This window comes from Rutilus rutilus (genome assembly GCF_951802725.1).
Source record: "Rutilus rutilus genome assembly, chromosome: 1".
Taxonomy (NCBI): domain Eukaryota; kingdom Metazoa; phylum Chordata; class Actinopteri; order Cypriniformes; family Leuciscidae; genus Rutilus; species Rutilus rutilus.
Window position 1 is genome coordinate 71955007 of NC_140209.1, and position 18987 is coordinate 71973993.

The 18987-nt window shown below is 44.5% G+C and overlaps 1 long non-coding RNA gene across 1 annotated transcript; it reads left to right on the forward strand.

Annotated features, from left to right (window-relative positions):
- The first annotated feature begins 17728 nt into the window (after nucleotides 1-17728).
- LOC311287100 lies at nucleotides 17729-18319 on the forward strand. Its single transcript, XR_014626688.1, has 3 exons — nucleotides 17729-17834; nucleotides 17936-18037; nucleotides 18112-18319. It is a non-coding gene; the product is annotated as an uncharacterized lncRNA (long non-coding RNA).
- The last annotated feature ends 668 nt before the right edge of the window (nucleotides 18320-18987 follow it).

An 18987-nucleotide genomic window follows, 5' to 3' on the forward strand; every position in this document is an offset into this window, starting at 1 on the left:
AGCAATCTTCATGGGCTTCATTGCATCCACTATCTCCTCCGCAGATGTAATGTCCGACTCACATAGGGTGCAAACTTCTTTCTCTGTTTTCCTAAGCTCGTTGGACAGAAGAGCAGCGGAGACAGCGGGTTGCTGCTCAAGAAAGCGCTCGAGCATATCATGCGCGCTATTCCAGCGCGTCACAACATCAGTGATCAGTTTATGTTCAGGCAACTCGAGCAACTTCTGCTTCTGTCGAAGTACGTGGCTGGCTGTGGTACTGCGCTTAAAAAAGGTGGATATCCGTCTAACACGTCCCAATAAACGAGCGACAGCAGGAAGCTTCAGTGCACGCTGCGAGGCAAGGTTTAAAGTGTGAGCGAAGCACCTGAAATGCAACATACCGGCAAGCTCCGCTGCGACGCTCATATTTGCGGCGTTGTCAGTCACAATAGCTGGGTCTTTGGATACAAGGTCCCACTCCTCCAGCGCCGCTTTCAGTAACTCTGCAATGTTTGACCCCGTATGGCTCTCGTGCATGGCTCGCGTTTGTAAAACGTGCGACATCAGTTCCCACTCCTCGTTAACGTAATGGCAAGTGATTGTAACAAAAGCTTCCGTGGCTCGCGATGTCCACCCATCACAAGTCAGTGCCACTCGTGGGGCAGAACTCAGGGCTGACTTAACATTGTCTTTGACTTTGTCATACATCCTCGGTACTGCTTTGTCGGTCATGTAGCTGCGGGTAGGGATCACATAACGGGGATCTAACGTGTTGATCATAAAGCGAAAGCCTGTGTTCTCGACAACACTGTAGGGACATAAACCTTTGCAAATATAATGCACCACAGACTCCGTAATCTTCTGTGCACGGACTGAGTTAGATGGAAGCTTGGATGTTATGTTGTCCAAAGTAGTTTGCGCGGGGTCCCGTGTTTTTTTGGGCTGCGGCGAAGCTAGCTTGTCTGCATGGTGTCTTTGCAGGTGGGCGCGCAGGTTAGTTGTATTACCGGTGTAGCGTATAGAAGCCTGGCAATGCTTGCAGATTGCATTTGTTTTATCGATCCCTTGGTTTCCTTCCTTTGCTTTAAAACCAAAATGTGTCCAAACATCTGCCTTTAAGGACAACGGCGCTTCTAAAATCTTCGACATTTTCCATGAGTTTTTTTAAACTCGCGGGCGCCGCTGCGCCCCCTAATGGCTGGGCGGAGTATCGATACTAAGGGCTAGAATATCGATACTGTATCTTTTTTTATTATATCGGTATGTATCTAAGAATCGATATTTTGAGCACACCCCTAATTTACATACTTGTTACCTGTGGTAATTACCAATAACCAACTATAACTTACCATATATTTACCCGGTAAATACCTAGAAATTAGTTTGTAGTTTCTCTGCATTTACATACTTGTTACCTGTGGTAATTACCAATAACAAACTATAACTTACCATATATTTACCAGGTAAATACCTAGTAATTAGGGGACTGTAAAAGGAAGGGTTACCAACAATACATCCACACAGAGCAAACTTGAACTAATATAAACTTCTTCTTATGATTAATTTTCACACTTTTATCATATAGTGACCAGTGGTGTTGTAAATACCTAAAGAGTTACTTTTACCAAGTAAGCATACATGTAAGTGGCTACATGTGGTGTGATAGAACTTCAAGGCCCTAGGCATAGTTGTCTATACAAATCTCATGCAGCAATCATGAGAGCAGCAACATAAAAGCAAATAAGAAGAACCCGTCAACGTCTAGAACTCTTGATTAGTTTAATTCCATAATAACCCAATGGATGAATTACAAAGCAAGTCCATTTTTATTATCTGGATGGCAGGCTACACGAATAAACAAGGAATGCAAAGTGGCGCAAAGGAAAGCTGGGTCCTACTACCTTGGTGAAAACTTGCTGGGACCCGAGGGGTATATATGCCTCTTGCAAAGGCTTCAGCAGATACCATTGGGGAACAGGCTTTGACCCCATAATTGATATATTTCCCTTCAAGGTTTAGTCATAGAAAATCACTGGAACAGAACAATACATCCACACAAAGCAAACTTGAACTAATATAAACTTCTTCTTATGATTAATTTTCACACTTTTATCATATAGAGACCAGTGGTGTTGTAAATACCTAAAGAGTTACATTTACCAAGTAAGCATACATGTAAGTGGCTACATGTGGTGTGATAGAACTTCAAGGCCCTAGGCATAGTTGTCTATACAAATCTCATGCAGCAATCATGAGAACAGCAACATAAAAGCAAATAAGAAGAACCCGTCAAAGTCTAGAACTCTTGATTAGTTTCATTCCATAATAACGGAATGGATGAATTGCAAAGCAAGTCCATCTTTATTATCTGGACGGCAGGCTACACGAATAAACAAGGTATGCAAAGTGGAGCAAAGGATCGCTGGGTCCTACCACCTTGGTGAAAACTTGCTGGGACCCGAGTGGAATATATGCCTCTTGCAAAGGCTTCAGCAGATACCATTGGGGAACAGGCTTTGACCCCATAGGTGATATATTTTCCCTTCAAGGTTTAGTCATACACTGTAAAACCTAACAGTAATATGTACTAAATACAAATACAGTAATATGTACTAAATTGAGTTCACAGCACTCAAATATTACCAAAACTTGAATGACTGAAACAGAACTCAAACTGAATGAGTTATAGAACATTTCTAGATCCCAGAATGATAATTGTATAATTAAGTGATTAATTAAGTGATGATTGACCATTAGTGATGAGCACCTGCTGTTAACAAGCAGAATCACTGAAGGAAAGAGAAACACAAGAACTACAACTAACTTCCAGCCACAGCTAAATCAACTGGAGATAAAAGACATTAAATATCTCAAGATCTCAGCAGGGGAGGATAAAACAACTCCACAAACAACATTACAAGCTTCACTTATTACTAAACAGTTTGACTTTATTACTGCCATTCGTCTACAGAAGTTCTTATTAGAATTAACAAAGGTTTAGAAGGTGATTATTTGTTTCATTTAAGGTCACCATGATGGAGATCAGCGTTTGCTTTAGTTGAGCTCTTGCCCCTTGACTTTTGCACTTAAGATTTTCTTTGGCTGCTATAATTGAGTGTTTATAAAACATATTTGTTATGGCACAAAAGGCAAGGAGAAGTCTGATTGGGTGTTGATGGTGAAGGACTGATGATGACAATCATCATTTAGTGACTTGATTCACTGATTTCATTCAGAGTCTGATCTCTGATTAAAAGGACAACATATTAGTTTCACTCAAAACTGTGATTCTACAGCATAAGAGCTAGCCATGTTGTGGCCATCAGATAATATGAAGGATTTTACAAATAGTTGTGCACAAAAAGGTATTGCATTACTAAGACTCACACAGACATCAAGAATCAGCATATGAATCTTAACAATGGTGACCATTAAAAAAATGATTCATGCTGCAATGCATGCTGGGTACTAGCATAATACAAAACTTATCCATGGCTCCCAGCATGCATTGTGGCATAAATCATTTTTTAATGGTCACCATTGTTGAGATTCATATGCTGATTCTTGATTACTGTGTAAGTCAGCATAATACCATAGAGGTTTTTAAAATCTGATTGTCACAACAATGAGCCTTACAGCAGAATCAGTTCTATTATAATGATTAATACAAGTAATACATCATCTGTCTAATCAGAGATTAGGCTCTGGAAATGATCAGAGAATCAAGTCACTAAATGATGATTTTTTATCATCTTAACACAACCACATGCTCATATTTTCTTTTGGCGTATGTGCCATAACAAATGTGTTTTATAAACACTCAGTTACAGCAGCCAAAGGAAAACCTGGTGTTATAAAGTCAAGGGTCAAGAGCCCAACTAAAGCAAACACGGATCACTATCATGGTGTCTTTAAATGAAACTCAATAAATCATTATCATCTAACCCTCTGTTCATTCTCAATAACAACTTCTGTAGACACAAGACAAAAGTCAAACTGTTTAGCAATAAGTGAAGCTGGTAATGCTGTTTGTGTAGTGGTTTAATCCTCCTCTGCTGAGATCTTTAGAGATTTAAACGTCTTTTATCTTGAGTTGATTTCATCTAAGGCTGTGGTTGGAAGTCAGTTGTAGTTCTTGTGTTTCTCTTTCCTTCATTGATTCTGCTCGTTAACAGCAGGTGTTAATCACTAATGCTCAATAATCACTTAATTAATCACTTAATTTATTGACTGCAATGTATATCTACTTTTAGTAAACTCAACTGAAATAAGTTCAGAGTACTCATAACTATAGTTTTTTTATAAACTTAATTGAATTAAGGCAATCGGTTTCCTCAAATGAAATGAGTTAGCTTAACTTGTTGGGTTTTACAGTGTACCACTTTTTTCATTTCTGTGGCAATGTGGTTCACAATTTCAGCACAAGAATGATCTGACCTATGCACATTCCCTATGACCGCACCATTAAGTTCTTGCAGAATCATGAGAGGTGGCATCTTTCTGAAGGCTAACCTTTCTTTCGCTGCTGCATATGCAGTTCTGAAAGAGCTGGTTGTTTCTTGCACTAAAGCTGCATTGATTTCCAAAATGGCTTTTGGCAGGACCTCCTTTTGTTTCTGTTGTGCTATCTCAGTAGACCTCTGGTGCGAAGCACTATCTCTGTGTTTGTATATTTATTTTTTGCAGGTACTCCCCACTGCCCCATTAACCCATTCACTAGCAAAATTCATCCCCGGACATTTACCAGATTTACGCAAAGTCTTTGCGTCTCTGCATGGCTTGCAACCAAGGCATCCATCTTTAATGTATAACAAGGGGTTACGTTCTATCCAGCCCTGCCATTGCTCTCTGGTCCAGCAGTGTGGTGTCTCTGTCCTCTCTGTCCCTCCATCTCCAATGGCCTTCAGACATAAGTATTTGCTTGTAAGACTAATGTCATTTTTGATGACACAGTAGGCCTTAAAGGGATTATCTGGAGTGAATCAACCCATTGCCCTGTTGTTTGATGTTGCAGGGTGCTGTAGGGAGGTATGAGAACAACAGAATTTGGTACAACATGGGCCTAATAGTGAAATAACAGCCAACTCTAACTCATGAGGGCAAGGAAGCTTTGTTTTAGTTTTGTTCTTCTATTCCCCCATTAGTTAGCATTAGCTAGCAGTTTGCAAATTCGGTTTACATGCAGCAAATTCTCTCTTTCCTATACCTGCCCGGACAACAGGGCTATGAGTTGATTCAGTCCAGACAATCCCTTTAAGTACAGCCTAATTTCTAACTCACCTCTTGGCCACATGCTGCCTGCTCAATGTCCTGCATTCTGCCCTCATCCTGTTGTGTGCCTGCTGCCTGCTGCCTGCTCAGCGTCCTGCACACTCTCATCTTCCTGCCATCTCCTTTCTGCCTGCCGAATGTCCTGCACACTGTCGTCCGCCTGTTGCCTGCTGAATGTTCTGTATACTGTTGTGTCACGGGTGACAAAATGCTGGGAAAAGCGGAACCTTTCTTTTCTCTTTCTATGTCCCCGAGGGGAGTTATTTTGGTGTAACACCTCACTCCGGTTCCGGGTGTAGCGGAGATATTGCGCAAACTAATTACAGCTGATGCACGACAGGTGTGAGGGAGAGAGAGGAGCGGTGTTTGTACAGGCTTTCCGCTTCACAAGAGGAGGATAAAAGAGCCATTCAGAGTCGAGTTAGTGCGAAGGTTGGAACTGGTAAAGGTTGATCGGTGTTCAGTTGATCAGTTGTTTGGCTGGGTCTCAGTCGTTGTGTTTTGGGGTAGAAGATCTCCTGTAACTGTTGTGGAATACTACTGGATTGAACTGCTGCTTGGATCTGCTATGGAAGAGGAAGGAAGAAAGATAAGTGAATTAATTTCATCATTGAATCAAATGTAAAGCTTGAAGAAAAGACTGTGAATGTGAAATTTACTGTTGAGGAGGACATCTGTTTCAGATACATTGGAGAGGAATTGAGAGTGAATATTTCCGTTGAAATGCATGGATGAAGCGAGGCTTCTGATCAGCCCTACTGTGTGAGTGATTTGCAGTTGTTTGCCTTACCTGATGCACGTCGAATTAATGCTGTGGATTTGTAGTGAACACGAGTGCTGTGTGCTATGCTGAGAAGAGTCTTCCAACGCCTGCTTTCATTCTTGTGAGATGATCTACTGGTCTCCATCTAAATCCCAGAACGATACAACTGAACTGTTCAAGTCTCATGAAGAATCGTATGGCTGTGGAAAAGTCACAATTCCCCTCTCATGTCCTGATAAGAGAAGCCGCTGTTAAGAGAAGAAACCTTACCTGTTACCTACCGTCTGAGTTCTGCAGATGTGCAGCAATGCTGTGAAGTGAGTTTTAAAGTCACAATTTCCCTCTCACGACTTGATAAGAGAAGCTGCTGTTAAGAGAAGAAAAGCCCACCTGTTACCTACCGTCTGAGTCCTGCAGATGTGCAGCAACGCTGTGAAGTGAGTTTTAAAGTCACAATTTCCCTCTCATGTCTTGGTAAGAGAAGCTGCTGTTAAGAGAAGAAACCTTACCTGTTACCTACCGTCTGAGTTCTGCAGATGTGCAGCAATGCTGTGAAGTGAGTTTTAAGGTCACAATTTCCCTCTCACGACCTGATAAGAGAAGCTGCTGTTAAGAGAAGAAAAGCCCACCTGTTACCTACCGTCTGAGTCCTGCAGATGTGCAGCAACGCTGTGAAGTGAGTTTTAAAGTCACAATTTCCCTCTCACGACCTGATAAGAGAAGCTGCTGTTAAGAGAAGAAACCTTACCTGTTACCTACCGTCTGAGTTCTGCAGATGTGCAGCAATGCTGTGAAGTGAGTTTTAAAGTCACAATTTCCCTCTCACGACCTGATAAGAGAAGCTGCTGTTAAGAGAAGAAAAGCCCACCTGTTCCTACCGTCTGAGTCCTGCAGATGTGCAGCAACGCTGTGAAGTGAGTTTTAAAGTCACAATTCCCCTCTCACGTCCTGATAAGAGAAGCTGCTGTTAAGAGAAGAAACCTTACCTGTTACCTACCGTCTGAGTCCTGCAGATGTGCAGCAACGCTGTGAAGTGAGTTTTAAAGTTACGATTTCCCTTGCATGTCCTGATAAGAGAATCTGCTGCTGAGCGAAGAAACATTGCCTGTTACTTACTGTCTGAATCCTGCAGATGTGCAGCAACGCTGTGGAGTAAGCCTTCCCAGCCACTATTACACCATTGGGTCTCGAAGACAGTGAATAGTCGATCCAGCGGCTACTCCGGCCGAATAGCCTTAGAAGACAAGAGTTGCTCATTCTTTCCTCAAGTTGATTATTATTCAATAAAGATTGTTACTTGTGAACTAAACTACTTGCCTCCTCCTTTGTCCGTCTGTCGCGTGCCTGTGGTGTCGGCTCCTCACGGTGGTGTCTGGAGTCAGGGGCGGCTGGTCATCCGAGTCCGCCCCGGCCTGCACCGGTGACACAATTTGGCGTAAGTCGGCAGGGTTGCCACCGTGAGTTGTAGCGGCCACAGGTACGCGATGGTGGACGAAGAGGCCCCATCAGTTCGTTCGCAAGTAATGCCCATCATGATGGGAGCCCCTTGGGCACAACGCTATGGAGGACCAGGATCGGAGCTGAGTTTTCAGGACTGGAAAGTGCAGACAGAATATCTGGCTGGATTACAAGGACTGAGCGCATCGCAAAAGGTACAGTTTGTGCTAGGATCGTTAGAAGGAGAAGCCAAAAGGGAAGTTTTTGCTGCATCAGAAGCCACGCGGGCCACTGTGAAGAATATCTTTGATTTCTTGTCTGGAGTATATGGAGATTCTACCCCGGTAGCCATCCTTCGTGCCCAGTTCTTTAACTGTCAGCAGGGGCCTCAGCAGACTCTGCGAGCATATTCCCTGAAACTGCGAGAGCAGTTTGGCCGGCTGAAAGGTCGACAAGATCATGGACTGGGAGAAGGAGATGGCTTATTGAGAGACCAGTTTGTTTTGGGGCTGCGTGAAGGACCGGTGCGCCAGGGCATACGGCTCCAGCTTCGACGAGACCCCACTATGTCTTTTGAGGCTCTTCGACAAGAGGCCTTGGCGTTGGAGTTAGATCAGGGGGAGACGACTCGGACACCGGTTCGTGTGGCGGCCAGCAGTGCCACAGTGCCCGCGCCTGTTGAGTCAAGTGAGTGGAAGCAGAAGTTGAGGACAGAATTACTGGAGGATGTTAAGGGACAGATGGCAGACTTGTCTCGGAGTCTTTTGGGTGAGCTTCATCGAGGTCGAGTCGAAGGTGGACCGATGGTGCGAGGAAGATCATATTTAGAGGAGGGGCAAGGACCGGTACGCCGCCCTCCGTGTCCGACGGGCCCCCGGTTTCAGTGGGATCATCAGGGTCGACCCATTTGTATCAATTGTGGAAATCCGGGACACATCAGCCGCCAGTGCGACCGTCGTCGAAGTTCTCAAGGGGGTTTTTAGTCCCACCGGTCACTGTGGGTCAAGTGGCCGGGACCCCTTCAAGAGACCCTTGTTCTGTTCCGGTGATGAGAGACGACTGGGTTGGGCGTTGTCCCACCGTGGAAGTGCAAGTCAATGGAATGAAGATTAATTGTCTGGTCGATACAGGTTCTCAGGTCACATTGTTTTCAGAGAGTCTGGCTCTGGAGTTATTCGCGGATCATCGGCTTCACAGGACGGAAACTTCAAGACTCACATTACGTGGAGCGAATGGATTGGACATTCCTTATACTGGGTACATCGTGGTAGACTTTTTGGTTCGAGGGGTTCCTGTCCACCAGAAGGGTGTCGTCATTGTTCGGGACCATTGCTTGGGTCTCCATCGAGCACTGCTAGGGATGAATGTTGTCCTGGATTGCTGGGAAGAGCTGTTTAAAGACCGACCGGCCCGAACGTCCCCGTTAGCAGTGAGGCAGGACTGGGACCAGATCCTGGCCGATTGCCGAAGAGTTCATGCAGCAAGTCAGGTGCAAGAGCGGGAAGATATCGGTCGAGTCACCTGCCGGTACGCTCTGTCTGTTCCAGCCCGGAGCGAGGCTGTTCTCTGGGTCCGAGTGCCTGCTGGACCCCGTGAGTCAGGTAACTGTGTCCTGGTAGAGCCCCATGAAGATTGTCAACCCATCGAAGTAGCCCATGGGCTAGCGGTTATACGACGAGGGCGAGTTTCAGTGAAGGTGCGAAATGCCCATCCCTACCCAGTACTCCTTCGTCGACACCAACGTCTGGTTCGAGTTTCATCTGTCCGTCCTGTCCAAGTCCAAGAGCAACAAGATGTCTGTTTTAGGCAGGTGAGCCCTGCGGTGGTAGAAGTTGCCGTCCGTCCAGTGGAGGCCAGTACAGGCCCTGTGAGAGGGGAAACGCCGACCCATTTGATGGGGGAGTCTTTGAAGGGTGAGGACCTGGAGGAAGGACAAGTGTTACAGCTCCAGGAGCTCCTGAAGAGGTGGAAACATGTGTTCTCAACCCATGAGGAAGACTATGGTTGTACAGGAGTGATTAAGCACCAAATACCCACCGGAGAAGCCACACCTAGTCGGGAGCGGTACCGTCCGGTGCCCCCCACTCTCTACACTGAAGTCCGTGCCCTGCTAAAAGGGATGCTAGATGGAGGGATTGTTCGAGAAAGTAGTAGTCCATGGGCAGCCCCGATTGTCCTAGTACAGAAGAAAACGGGAGCCTGGAGATTTTGCGTCGACTACCGTAAGCTCAATAGTGTGACCAAGAAAGATGCATTCCCGTTGCCGCGGATCGAAGATTCACTCACGAGTTTGACTCAAGCAGCATGGTATTCAACTTTGGATCTGGCCAGCGGATACTGGCAAGTACAGATGGATGACCGCGACAGAGAGAAAACTGCCTTCACCACACCGTTTGGGCTATTCGAGTGGGACCGGATGCCGTTCGGGTTGTGCAACGCTCCCGCAACCTTCCAGCGACTTATGCAGCGATGCCTGGGAGGGCAACTAGTGGAGTCCACGCTGGTCTATTTGGACGATGTAATCGTTTTTTCCCCTGACTTTCAAACTCACCTGCATCACTTGGAGAATGTCTTTCGGGCCATGGAGAAATATGGGCTAAAATTGAGACCAGAAAAATGCCAGTTGTTTCACAAAGAGGTACAGTTCCTGGGACATCGAGTCAGCGCTGCCGGTATATCCCCTGATCCAGAGAAAGTTGCAGCAGTCCAAGGCTGGGAGCCCCCACGAACGGTGAGACAAGTGCGGTCCTTCCTAGGCTTCGTAGGATATTATCGACGATTTATTAAAGGATTCTCTGGGCTTGCTAAGCCATTGAACCAGCTTCTTGCTGGCACTGGACGTTCCCGTGGCAAAAGCTCATCGACGGTGCAATGGGACTCAGCATGTGAAACAGCCTTCCAAAATCTGAAGCAGGAACTTCTGAGGGCCCCTATCCTGGCCTATGCAGACTTCACTCAGCCGTTTCTCCTGTATACTGATGCCAGCAATGCAGGATTGGGGGCGGTATTAGCCCAAGAGCAACAAGGAGTGGAGAAGGTAATCGCTTATGCCAGCCGAAGTTTACATCCTGCAGAGCGGAACGCAGCAAACTACAGTTCCTTCAAGATAGAGTTGCTAGCCATGAAATGGGCCATGGCCGAGAAATTCAAAGACTACCTGTGGGGAGCTAAGGTGACTGTGATCACGGATAACAATCCTCTAGTTCATTTACAGACTGCCAAGTTGGGAGCAGTGGAGCAGCGGTGGGTGGCTCAGCTTGCTAATTATGACTATCAGCTCAAGTATCGACCCGGCAGAGAAAACGCGAATGCTGATGCATTGTCCAGACTCCCAGCCATTCAGAGAAACGGTCGAACGCACCTCGATGCCCCTGGTCAAGAGGATGAATTGTTGGTGGCGGTCGTGGAAGCTCCCGGGACCCAGGGGGACATTCCGTCCAGTTGGGGATGGGACCCCGGACGGTGGAGCAGGTTACAGCAAGGAGACGAAGACCTGTGTCAGGTCGCCTCGCATCTCAGGCGAGGATTCAGGCTGCGAGCGGAGGAAAGGCAGGCTCAGACAGTGGGAGTACAACAGCTCCTGAAACAGCGGAAGAGACTGCGGATCAGAGGAGGGGTAATTTGCCGTTCACTGCGAGATCCAAAAACTCAGGAAACCAGGTATCAAGTGGTGGTTCCAGAGGACCAAGTCCAAGAGCTGTTGAATGCCTATCACACCCATGCTGGCCATCAAGGCCAAGAAAAGACTTTGTCACTGTTGAGGAGGTATTTCTACTGGTCAAGGATGGAGAAGAAAGTTGAAGAGTTTGTTCAGAGTTGTCCACGGTGCACGCTGTTCAAACTCCGGAAGGAACCTCGAGCCCCACTGGTTCCCTTTCGGCCGAAGGCACCTCTGCACATCATAGGGATTGATTTCCTGACTCTAGGGAGACCCGCAGATCGATATCAAAACATCCTGGTAATGACGGATCTGTTCACCAAGTACGCCTGGGCCGTCCCCACGGTAGACCAGACGGCAGTGACTACGGCCAATGCCCTTTGGAGAACGGTAATACAGCCGTTCGGCTGTCCAGAGACCCTCCATTCGGACCAAGGTCCAAACTTCGAGTCCCGAGTCATACAGGAGCTGAGCCAGCTCTATGGTTGTCGAAAGACACACACAACTTCGTATCACCCCCAAGGTAACGGGGGATGCGAAAGATTCAATCAGACCCTGTTAGGGCTGTTGGGAACGTTGGAAAGTGAGCAGCAGTGTCAGTGGGCCGAGAGCCTCCCTACGTTACTACAAGCCTATAATAATAGCGTGCACAGCATTACCGGGTATGCCCCTTCTTACCTCATGTTTGGGCGTCATCTACGTCTACCTGTAGACTTGCTTCTGGGCACCGAGGCCACCGAAGGAGAGTACAACATAACGGACTGGGTAAATCGACACCATCAACAACTACTAAATGCCTACAAGCGAGTTTCAGACCATTTGAGTGCTGCAGCAGCTAAGAACAAGCGACTGTATGATCGAACTGCCAGAGAAGCCCCTTTACTGCCTGGAGAGCGAGTGCTGGTAAGGGACAACCGACGTCCAGGGAAAGGAAAGCTCCATGATCGTTGGGAATCGACACCATATGTGGTGGAGCACCGGCAGGGGCCTGATGCTCCAGTCTACTCGGTACGGCCTGAGGGAAAACCGGGACCTATACGGGTACTTCATCGAAATTTGCTCCGTCCATGTCCGAACTATCCACAGCCAGCGGCTGAAATACAAAGTGCGCCGCTTGCTCCCAATGTGCCCATGGTAGGGTGGGCAATAGTCCCAGGGAACCCCGAAGCGGAGGCCCGAGCGGCTTCACCCACGCCACCCCGACGGTCCCAGCGGGACAACCAAGGACAGCCGCCTGAGAGATATGGCGAATGGCATTAGAGAAGACCGGTTCCAGGGACTAGAACCGATTGGCAAGGGGGGATGTCACGGGTGACAAAATGCTGGGAAAAGCGGAACCTTTCTTTTCTCTTTCTATGTCCCCGAGGGGAGTTATTTTGGTGTAACACCTCACTCCGGTTCCGGGTGTAGCGGAGATATTGCGCAAACTAATTACAGCTGATGCACGACAGGTGTGAGGGAGAGAGAGGAGCGGTGTTTGTACAGGCTTTCCGCTTCACAAGAGGAGGATAAAAGAGCCATTCAGAGTCGAGTTAGTGCGAAGGTTGGAACTGGTAAAGGTTGATCGGTGTTCAGTTGATCAGTTGTTTGGCTGGGTCTCAGTCGTTGTGTTTTGGGGTAGAAGATCTCCTGTAACTGTTGTGGAATACTACTGGATTGAACTGCTGCTTGGATCTGCTATGGAAGAGGAAGGAAGAAAGATAAGTGAATTAATTTCATCATTGAATCAAATGTAAAGCTTGAAGAAAAGACTGTGAATGTGAAATTTACTGTTGAGGAGGACATCTGTTTCAGATACATTGGAGAGGAATTGAGAGTGAATATTTCCGTTGAAATGCATGGATGAAGCGAGGCTTCTGATCAGCCCTACTGTGTGAGTGATTTGCAGTTGTTTGCCTTACCTGATGCACGTCGAATTAATGCTGTGGATTTGTAGTGAACACGAGTGCTGTGTGCTATGCTGAGAAGAGTCTTCCAACGCCTGCTTTCATTCTTGTGAGATGATCTACTGGTCTCCATCTAAATCCCAGAACGATACAACTGAACTGTTCAAGTCTCATGAAGAATCGTATGGCTGTGGAAAAGTCACAATTCCCCTCTCATGTCCTGATAAGAGAAGCCGCTGTTAAGAGAAGAAACCTTACCTGTTACCTACCGTCTGAGTTCTGCAGATGTGCAGCAATGCTGTGAAGTGAGTTTTAAAGTCACAATTTCCCTCTCACGACTTGATAAGAGAAGCTGCTGTTAAGAGAAGAAAAGCCCACCTGTTACCTACCGTCTGAGTCCTGCAGATGTGCAGCAACGCTGTGAAGTGAGTTTTAAAGTCACAATTTCCCTCTCATGTCTTGGTAAGAGAAGCTGCTGTTAAGAGAAGAAACCTTACCTGTTACCTACCGTCTGAGTTCTGCAGATGTGCAGCAATGCTGTGAAGTGAGTTTTAAGGTCACAATTTCCCTCTCACGACCTGATAAGAGAAGCTGCTGTTAAGAGAAGAAAAGCCCACCTGTTACCTACCGTCTGAGTCCTGCAGATGTGCAGCAACGCTGTGAAGTGAGTTTTAAAGTCACAATTTCCCTCTCACGACCTGATAAGAGAAGCTGCTGTTAAGAGAAGAAACCTTACCTGTTACCTACCGTCTGAGTTCTGCAGATGTGCAGCAATGCTGTGAAGTGAGTTTTAAAGTCACAATTTCCCTCTCACGACCTGATAAGAGAAGCTGCTGTTAAGAGAAGAAAAGCCCACCTGTTCCTACCGTCTGAGTCCTGCAGATGTGCAGCAACGCTGTGAAGTGAGTTTTAAAGTCACAATTCCCCTCTCACGTCCTGATAAGAGAAGCTGCTGTTAAGAGAAGAAACCTTACCTGTTACCTACCGTCTGAGTCCTGCAGATGTGCAGCAACGCTGTGAAGTGAGTTTTAAAGTTACGATTTCCCTTGCATGTCCTGATAAGAGAATCTGCTGCTGAGCGAAGAAACATTGCCTGTTACTTACTGTCTGAATCCTGCAGATGTGCAGCAACGCTGTGGAGTAAGCCTTCCCAGCCACTATTACACCATTGGGTCTCGAAGACAGTGAATAGTCGATCCAGCGGCTACTCCGGCCGAATAGCCTTAGAAGACAAGAGTTGCTCATTCTTTCCTCAAGTTGATTATTATTCAATAAAGATTGTTACTTGTGAACTAAACTACTTGCCTCCTCCTTTGTCCGTCTGTCGCGTGCCTGTGGTGTCGGCTCCTCACGGTGGTGTCTGGAGTCAGGGGCGGCTGGTCATCCGAGTCCGCCCCGGCCTGCACCGGTGACAGTTGTCCTGCCGTCTCCCTGCCGAATGTCCTGCACACTGTCGTCCTCCTGCCGCCCTCCTGCTGCCTGCTGAATGTCTTGTGCAATGTCGTCCTCCAGCCATCTATCATCTGCCTGCTGTATGTCCTGCACTCTGCCCTCATCCTGTCGCCTCCCTGCGGCCTGCTCACGGCTTTCATCCTGTGCCTCTCCTGTCTGCTGGGCACCCCTTTCCTTAACACATATTCAGTGTATAAAACCTAACCGCACCTACACTTTTAAAGGTCCCGTTGTATGCCCCTTTTCACAAGATGTAAAATAAGTCTCTGATGTCCCCAGAGTGTGTATGTGAAGTTTGAGCTCAAAATACCCAACAGATCATTTTTTACAGCATGTTTAAATTGACATTTTTTGTGGCTCAGAAAAACGAGCTGTTTCAGTGTGTGCCCTTTAAATGCAAATGAGCTGCTGCTGGACGACCCAGGGGGCGGAGCTTCATGAGCTCGCGCTCAGTCTGTCAGGACAAATTCATCTCATGGAATGATGATAATATCAGAAACTCTCAGTAACGGCGTTCATTTCGAGTCGGACAATAATGCCTACAGAGTCAGAGTGCTGTATAGAGATGAAACAGGTATGGTTTAGTAGTTTAATTACGGTTATTATAACGTATTGTCATCTGCTTGTATGTATCCATTATTTATTAACAGCCTACAAGTCTGCTGTTTCGGACCAGGTCCGAATGATGATCAAACATGTACTGATGAGTTTAATAAAGTTTAGTACATCACACAAAAGATGAAGCGTCAGTTTTACTTCAGAAAATCACGGTAAGAGCTGAGTAAACACAGTAGCCTAAGTTATAAGAAGTGCGCAAGTAGCCAGTAGATTTGAGGGAGCATTCCTGTGGGCGGAGGCTAGTCTAAACACGGTTCTGGTGATGTCACTAATGAAGGAAGTAGAGGGGTGTAGTCCAATCGAGCCGTTTTATGTAGTCAACTTCTGTTAAATAAAATATCTCGCTTGGCATTGAACTTTGAGCTTTATAATTTTACAGATATTATTTATACTCTAACAACAACATTACACACTAACTAAAGTTTGAAACATGGGATCACGTAGAACGGGACCTTTAATGTAATTGTTTGTAGATCTTAGTGCTAATATTTCCTGCTTACTCTTTTAGCACCAAAAAAGTGCCTGATGTCTGTGTGCCCTTTTCTTTTCCTCATAGTGTCTCTGTGAATAAAATCAAATCCTAGTTTCATTAAGATAGTATAAGGGTTCTCAGATTAAACTACATTTATCGAACTAAAAATATGGAATAATAGAATGTAAAAACAATACTAACCAATTAAAAACAAATTCAAATACTAGCATATACTATTTAGCCTAGGCTACTTGGCTCTTTTTATGTTTCCACAGGTTTCACTGCAGTTACGTAGGCTTAGCTACATCAGACCCTCTTGTGCATAATACAAAAACAACACGGATCTGTGCCAAACTAATTTCAAAAGGGCACAATCATTTATTCAAGATAAAATGAGAATGGACACCTAGGCTATGGAGTTCATCTCCTTGGAAATTTTACCAGAATTATCTGGTAACTAAAATAAGCTGTATTAAGAAATGTCCTCATCTGAAATAAAGGAAGATATCATGTACCCTAAACGAGTCATTGTCATGTATTTTACAAAGGTTAAGATGATTACGTTAATAGTGTGTTTTTTTTAACAGTAAGTTTGATTTGAGTGGGAAGTATGTGGTAATTCTTTATTAATTACTAATGGGTTCCCTATATTTTCACTTTAGAATACTGTTTCAGGTTCTAAGTAATTCCTGAAGAATTATCTAACAATTATTCATTAATTACTAATAAGTTCCCTACATGTTCAGTTTCCCTCAGTCATTGCCTCAAATACATGAATTTACTCAATGGCATATGCTGAGCAATACAGACACACACAGTACTTTATATACAATATAAAAACTAATCTGTGGTTAGTTAAGGCAAGGCACTTGAGTGGGGTTCCTTTCTGAAGTTGATTTCTTACAGAACACACTCACAAAACAACATTAGTTACATTAACAAAATTAATAACATTAGTAAATAAGGAAGGTCACAACTCAATGTAGTTTTGTATGACTGTTCATTAGTTACTTCTTAGTTATTTTTCTTGAACCTTAATTAGTAGATAATTAATAGTAGTTCTTCAGGAGATATGACATAATTCATTAGTTATTGATTAACTAACTGTTACTTAACACAATCATAAAATTCTATTACATACTGATTAGTTAACACATCTTCCTTAGTAGTTAACAGTAGTAAAGAAGTAGTTAATGAATAATTACCTATTAGTTCTTCAATAATTCCTTATTAGTTATGCAGTAAGTAAGATACAGTATTCTAAAGTGTTACCACATAAATATGGTTTTGTGTCACTTTTGAAACATAGACCACCAAACTGTGGGGCTTCCAGTGCACAGCTTTATCCTTTATTTTTTTCCATGGTAAAACTTAAAAGGATTTCTGTTTCTGTTTTTTAATCATTTTCCTTTGAATACTGTATGTTAAACTGTACCATCAGAAACACAACATGGTGGTTGATGTGTTGCCTATGTTATTGACTTCACTGTAATGCTAAGCAATTCCAAAGAAATGAGTGGAAGTGGAAGTGAAGCAATCGGTGTCAGGTTCATGTTGCTTACAGTTCAAGATTATGTCCAGATAATGAGGGAAAAAACTTTTAGAGATTAATGGAATTGTCAGACATGTCAATTAGCCTATTATAGCCATAAGTCACTAATGAACACTGTATTATATGCTTGTAAGACATGAAAATTGTTATCTCATTCCTTTCTATCTATCTTTTCAGTTGTTTCCGTTGTTGGCAGTGAGAGCACTACTCATTTTGAGTCATCTGAGGAGGTTCCCACAGTTACCCAATCAAACTGCTCTCAACACTCATTTGGTAAGATGACACCTGACCTTACTGTAATTAAGCAAGTTAGCTATAAGCGTGAAAGGAATGATTATTTTATTATTTCTGTCTTTAAGACAGTGAGATGCAGAAACTGCAGGACATTCTGACCTCAGCAGATGTTCAAGGCACCAGCAAGTATCCTTCTACATCCACATCATGGTGCTTGCTCCAATCTGTAGCCCAAGATGAGTGGCGGAAAGCAAGGACCTATCACATCAACTGCTTGCTGTCCTGCAAAGTGGCTCCAGAAAATAACTGCAGCCACTGCACATCTCCTGCCGTCATTCGCTGCAGAGACTGCATGCCCCAAGAGTGGCTGTGTATGGATTGTGACACGCACATACACAAAAAACTCACCCTCCATAACAGGGAGTCCTGCATTGAGGGAATTTACAAGCCCATTGAGCTAACAGTGTGCTGTGTACAAAAAGATGGCAAATATTCACTGGTCAATCAAGGTAGTGTTCTGAACCTTTTTGGCAAAGTGATTAAAGTTTTATTATCTTATTTGGACATATTTTTTATGCTTTCTCACTAATTATTTAACTTCTCTTTTCAGTATGTTTATTGCCTACAGTGAGACCTGTCCAGTTATGTACTTGCGACCCTTCAAACATCACAGAATCCGCTGGCAGAGCAATCATTTTGGTTTGCATAAATGGTATGAATTATGGTTTATATTTGTATTTATTCTTGTCCCTTTGTGTGTTACAATGTTCTACTTTTTGATTTTAGGTCGGTATGATTTGCACTTGCCAAACTTGCTGTGCAGATTATGTCTGGCACATTGGACACCTGACATGAGCGACCTAATCAGCAGTGGGTATTGGCCAGCATCTGTGAATGCTGACACGCTGTTCTCCATAGATGTCTTCAGCTCATTTGAAGAAATGAAAACTGTTGCACCAGGTTTATCTAGACAAGGTTTTTTGCGGATGTTGGAGAGTAGGACCTGTCTCTTTGGAAGGGTAAGATCAGTGTAGATCAAAGTTGCCTCAAGTAGAGATGAGAGAATATTAGTGTAGCTATTTCATTTTACTCTTTACTAATCGAATGTACAGGCTGGGAAAATACATGGAGACGTGTTCCAAAGAAGCTTCATGGAATACACATTCTGCCAGTACCAGTGTGAGAAAATGGCCAGTGTAGAGCACTTCACCTGCCCGGCATGTACACCCAACATGCTTGCTCTTTGTGCAGATGGCAACAGAAAAGTGTACCGATTTCGGCAGTCAAAAGGGTTAGTTGTTTTACACTTGTAGTTGTTTTACTTAATGTAAATTTAACAGAACATATAATGTCTGACACTGAACATATATTTTTTCTTATTCTATCAAGGTCAGAGGAACCCTATTTTGATGGCACCTTCATTGCCAAGGACACTGATGTACACCATTTTGTCGATGAGATCAGGAGTAAAATCAAAAGTGCTAGTAAAATAAGTTGTTTTTGTGCACCTTTGATTTATATCCAAAATTTTATTAAAAAGATAATTTATCCCTAGTTGGTGTAAGCTTATATCATACACTTAGTTTGTTACTAGCACTTTGCGCATGGTGCACTCTTCCAAACAATCTTGTGTTGAGGTTTAAATTAGATAATGGTAAGTGT